At 47.7% G+C, this 6047-nt stretch overlaps 1 long non-coding RNA gene across 1 annotated transcript; it reads left to right on the top strand.

The window, feature by feature from the left end:
* Positions 1–219: 219 nt before the first annotated feature.
* On the top strand, positions 220–4176 carry LOC115635981. The gene is made up of 3 exons (XR_003996761.1): positions 220–321; positions 1495–1596; positions 3642–4176. It is a non-coding gene; the product is annotated as an uncharacterized LOC115635981 (long non-coding RNA).
* The last annotated feature ends 1871 nt before the right edge of the window (positions 4177–6047 follow it).

Here is a 6047-nt window from a genome sequence, read left to right as displayed (position 1 = left end):
CATGCCTAACCAACTGCTGTATGACCTGGGCAATATACTGACGCAGGTTAGACCAAAATCCAGACCAGGGAAGGATCTGAACTCTGCTCTTCACAGCCCTACCTGGAGGGCGTGATGGCACAGATCTACACAACACCCTCTGACATTCGAGCCGCATGACTCATGTTACTGGGGCAACATCCGAGGAGGGAGGAAATAGTGTGGTAAAAAATAAAACCACAGCCCAGCTGAGTGCGAGAGATGAGCAGAGCCAGAGCCCGAGCAGCAGGAAATCACAGCCTGGCTGGAGCGCTGCAGAGATGGTCTGAGTAATTATCAACGGTAAGGAAACCTCTTCAGACAAAGTAGAGCAGAGGGGGATGTTTGGTTTGTAAATACATGTGTATCCTTGACTATCACTGGAAGGATGATGAGTGAATTCTTTGAAATGCAGTCTGAGCTGCCAGGCCAGTGCTCAGTGTCTTTCCTTACATGGGTGTTGTCTTCATTGTTGGGGGGGGGCACTGTTCCACAGTCGGGTATCCCACCTGTGGACAAAAGGGAGGCTTCGTGATATCTACTGTGTCACCCTGCAAGGGGAGGTAAAGTCCGATCAGTCGGTGCTCTCCACAACTTTCCCTTCCCACAATAACATCATATGCTTTGTCTAGCTGGGTCTGGCGAGGAAGTGGGGTGGGATGGTTACTAGCTAATGAATAAAGTAAAACTTTGCTCATTAATTTAAAAAAATCATTAGGCCTGATTCTGATCTCATTTACATGGGTGGAAAACAGGAGTAATTCCACTGAGTGGCTCTGGGTCTGATTGTGGGCTTGCACCACTGGGAATCTGGAATAATTCTGCGGAAGTGAATGGAGTTACACAGGATAAAACTGGAGTGCGCAGCTGGGGACATGTTGCCCAGTGGATACCAACTACCTTCACTTCTGTAAAAGCAGCAAAGAATCCTGTGGCACCATATAGACTAACAGACATTTTGGAGCATGAGCTTTCGTGGGTGAATACCCACTTCGTCAGATGCATGTAGTGGAAATTTCCAGGGGCAGGTATATATATGCAAGATACCTTCACTTCTGTGCTTTTTGGCCGAGATCTCTTGTGGTATCAGTGCGAATCTCGCTCTCTCCGGGCTTTTTCTCCAGCCCTGACAGGAAATGGACTTGTATTAGGTGCCCAGGACTCCATGGTGCTAGGTGCTGTACAAACACAGAACAGAAGGAAAGTCTTTGCCTCAAGCTTTTACTTTGAATGGTGAAACTTGATTCTATTGCAAAACCATTTGTTACATCCCCCCTGACTCCCACTGTGCCTGCAAAGGTGACTCATTGGGTCCCTAGCTCAGGCAGGATCAGAGAGGGGGTGATTTGCTCCTGTGAACACCCCTACCACCTTGATGCCTTGTGCAACTTCTTTTCCCCGGTGTCCCACAGGGGCCAACAAATATTTGCCCTTAGCTTGAGGTATACAAACTAATGGTCTCCTTTCTCTCTGCAGCCTGCAGGTATGTGGCAGGAAAAATTGGGAGCCTGTGTGGCCACAGAGATGAGGAGCCCCTTCCCACCACAGGCCATCCAGCTGATCTCAGCCAGAACCAAAGTAAGTAAAGGACTTGCTGGAGCTGTCATGAAGATTGCTGTAGTGGGGGACAACAAGCACGCTAGATTAGATGCAGCAGGCTGGGACTCAGGCAAATTAGGTTCTCTTCTTTGCTCTGCTACAAACCTGCTGCATGGCAGTGCTGTAGCTAGGAATGTAAGGTTGGGTGGGCTGCAAATTATTACGGATGGGCAATATCCCACCCCCACATTTTCTTACAGACATGGCTTTGTTTTTAATTAGCTAAAGTCTTTTCAAAACTTGTCTATTTGCCCAATAGGAGGCACCATTAAAAAAAATCCCTGTATAAATTTACTTGAACTGACCCACATACAGTCATAGGGATGGCTGGGCATATGCTGCGTAAGCACCTAGCACCGTCAAGGTCCCAGATATAGGGGGCTTCCCGTTCGACACCAAAATGCCTTATCACATCAGGGCCACCTAGAGGATTCAGGGGGCCTGGGGCAAAGCAATTTCGGGGGCCCCTTCCATTAAAATAAGAGTTGCAATACGATAGAATACTATATTCTTGAGGGGGCCCTTCCGGGGCCAGGGGCAAATTGCCCCACTTTCCCCCCTTCTGCCCTCCACGGGCAGCCCTGTATCACACACCAGGGTCAGTGGCAAGCAGAGCTCTGATTTTCATTACCAAATTCAGCCTCACCCCGCACCTGCTTGTTGCATCAGTTAGAGGAAGTTATTTCAAACACAGAAGTCAGTATGACTTTGCAGATGGCTCATACAAGACCCAGGAGGCCTGCGGCTCTCCCAGCTGCCTGAAATTGAATACCTTGCTACTAGCCACTGAATCAGCTGGGACACTCCCTCCTTTCGGATAAGCTCTTGGAGATGCAAAATATGGCTTTCACTTGACAGACTTGCACTTTTATTCCTGTTAAATTGCTGTAGCATATACCCAGTGTGCACCACTTTCCAGTAAGATAAGGCGAACTGAATTGCTGTCCTAACCCCTACCCAGGGGTCTTAGATTAAATTTTAAAATGTGGCAGCAATTGGACAGTAGATTGATGAAACCAAGGCACAAGAAGTGAGTTCCATAGATGGGCTCCAAATCATTTGCTCAAGCTGTAAGGGAGGCAGTGAGTGAGGGATTTACATGGTCAAGGTAATGAGCCTGATTCTCCTCTCACTTACACCAGTTTTACACCAGTAGAACTCAGTGGAGTTTGTCCTGATTTGCTCTAGTGTAAGTGAGCTCAGATCTTGTCAGTATCAACCTCTATTGCCATATGCAGCAGCAGGAGGCGTGGCCAGGAAGCCTATGCCCCGCCCCGCGAGCTATGTCCACATCGCTGTTTGTGGCTGAAAAACAAAAAGTTTTAAACAGACTTATTAAAAGCCAGGTGGGGTGGGGCTGCAGAGAGGCCCAGAATTGGAATCGCAGTTTAACAGGTGTCAGATAAGTTGCCTTGGCAGTGGTATTTAAACTTCCTCTTTAAGATAATAGACATCTTCAGCTGGTGTAAATCAGTGGAGTTCTGCTGGAATCAATGGAGCTGCTTATTTCACTCACTGAACCACTCTGAACGATTCCAACAGGAACCCGTTTTGCTGATGGTAGGAAGCTTCGCTGGCAGAGCTATTTAAGACTGAAAACATTTTCTGATGTAAATCTGGCCTAATTTTCTCAGGGCTAGTTTTCACTAGAAAATTAGATCCACACAGCTACGTCGCTCAGGCGTGTGAAATATCCACACCCCTCAGAGTTCAGCCGACCTAAGGCCCTGTGTAGACAGCGCTAGTTCGATAGAATAATTCTTCCGTGGACCTAGCTACCACCTCCTGGGGAGGTAAATTAACCACCGCAACGAGAGTACCTCTCCCGGCACCGTCGCGTCCATACTGAAGCATAGACATAGCCTCAGATTTACCCTGTTCTGTGTTACAATCTTCTGCTGTAAGGTTTGGAACCTCCTGGCAAGCTGATGTTGAAGCTTTGTCCAGATGATGACAAGCCTGTTAACCCCCCCAGCTAACATTACTGATTCCTCCTCTTTCCTCTGTTGTGCTTGCGTTTTCAGATGTAAACACAGTGATAGCAGAAGCCCCCCCTCGGGTGACGGACACAGTCACTAGGGACAAGGTGCTCGGCCCTGAACAGCCCTGCGGATCCTGAGGGTAGATGGCCTCAGGGCCCTCCTTGGAAGCCTTAGATCTTCTTTCTCAGTGGCTCTATGAGGATCTTGGTCTGCTGGGGCTCCTGTTCCCCGGTGCTCCCAAATGTGTGTTCACCAGTAAATCCATCTTGCATTTGTTCTCTATAGATTTGTATAACAATATGAATTGTCTTTATTAACCCCTTGCCACAAGGATTTCCCAGCGTGAAAGACAAATTAAGTCAGACACTCAGCACCTGCTAGAACTGCTGCCTGCAAAACTCACTCCAGGCTCTGTACCCGTCTCAGTCTAACAACAAACCAAAGTCGTCTTCAATAGGTACATAGGGCCAAATTCTGGTCTCATGTATACTGGGGTAACTTCAGAGTAACTTCACTGAAGTTAATAGAGTCAGATCCTCAGCTGGTATAAATTATTACTGCTCCATTGACTGGAGCTATGCTGATTTGCACCAGCTGAGGATTTGGACCAGAGTAGCTTTGAATTTACACTGGTATAACAGAGAACAGAATCTGGCCTTTAGGGCTAAAAATCATCTCTAAAACGGTTATGAAGCTGAGAAACTCCATTGATTTCAATGAAGTTACTCTGGATCTACACTGGAGTAAGAGCAGAATTTGGCCCATAGAGGGAAGACACCACCCTTGCATGGGTGGATGGATCTGGCCCTCGGTGATCTGATTTCCTTTCCTCTGGCAAGTTCTCCCTGTATTGTCACAGTGAGCAATGACGACAGATTCACAAACTCTTTTGTGTGGAGATGAATAAGTCTGAATCCTTCCTGTGCTACAAACCCTCAATTCAACCAGCAATAAAGACTAAAATCAGAATGAAAGCAAGCATTCTGTGCATTTATGGCCTTTTGGTGGTGTTTCATTTGCGAGCATTTATTCCTTTGGAGTATACAGTGAATTATTTATTAGTTGTATTACGGTTGCCGTGGAAGCCCCAGCCCAGATTACGGCCCTATGGTGTCTTACAATGTGTGCAAACGTGGTAAGAGGTAGCCTGTGCTCCTGAATTGCTTACAGCCTATACAGAGAAGACAGATGGGGGGAGAGCGGGAAGAGGGTGCCCCTGGCACCCAGGAGCTCCAGCATCAGGGCTACATCCCAGTTCCCCTCTCGGAAATGCTCCATGACAGGCTCTCTTGCTGGGAGAGGGGAGCCCTTTATTACAAAAAAATTGTGCAAATAATCCTTAACAAACGTCCCAGAACATAGTCCACTTATCAATCCCTCATGCCCCACTCTAGAGAAATAGTCTTTAAAATCCCATCACATCTAGCTCACCGGAATAGCACATGCCACATCCCGGCATCATCCACCACATCTGCACTCTTCACCTGTCCTCTCCTGTCCTTCTGCTAGGACGGCCTTCCAGCAGGAGTGCAGCCCCTTTTCTTCCCAAAAGGAACCCCACCCTCACCACTAGCCTCTCTCCTGGGACATCATCCTCACCAGGGGAACAGCATCGCTCCCCAGTTCTGTTAACCTCTCATCTCAGACAGGCCGGCAAGGAAGCCCTTCCACTGCTCCCCTGGCTTCAGCCCTCCAGCTTCAACGCACTGGCTTCGAAGTCAGCAGGAAAGTCCCTATGCTGCCCCATTGCCTTCAGCCTTCTTCAGCTTGGGGAGGTCAGCCAAAAACCCCTCTGCTGCTTTTTAACCACCCACTGCCCCAGGAACCTCTTACACTTCGCTTCAAGGACCTCCTACCTCTCTGACCCTCCCTCTGGTGCCGCCTCATGCTCTTAATCAGCCAAATTGGGAGCGCCACTTCTGGCCTGAACCTGCTTCCTTTATAAGGGCCAGCCACCCTGGGACAGTTATAGAGAGAGGAAGTGACCTGCCTAAGTATTAGCACCAAAATATCTTGACTCCCAGCCTAGTGCCCTGTCAAGACAACCAGGGGTAACACTTTCTATTTTGTTACCATAAGCTGGTCTGTTGCAAGAGTTTCATGACAAAGATCTGCTCAGAACAATGCAGAACATCCCGCCACGAGAAACTATTGAGGCCAGGGGTGAAATGCTCACTGAAGTCATTGTTAAAAACTTCAGCAGAGCCAGGATTTCTCTGCAGAAAGAAAGGCTTCAAAAAAAAAAAAAAAAAAAAAAAAAAAAAAAAAAAAAAAAAAAAGGAGGAGGATTGGACACTTACATGGATAGCACGAACCTCCAGACTTCACAAAAAGTTGTAGGGGACACAAACTGCGTATTTCAGGGCATACGCCAACAAGGAGAGTAAGGACGGAATTTCTCCTGGAAGCAGGTTACTTTTTAATTGTTCCCGATGGATTTTTTTGCCC

Source organism: Gopherus evgoodei, chromosome 16, assembly GCF_007399415.2.
Source record: "Gopherus evgoodei ecotype Sinaloan lineage chromosome 16, rGopEvg1_v1.p, whole genome shotgun sequence".
NCBI lineage: Eukaryota > Metazoa > Chordata > Testudines > Testudinidae > Gopherus > Gopherus evgoodei.
The sequence above is the reverse complement of the archived record's forward strand: the minus strand, read 5'-3'. Positions and strand labels throughout refer to the sequence as shown.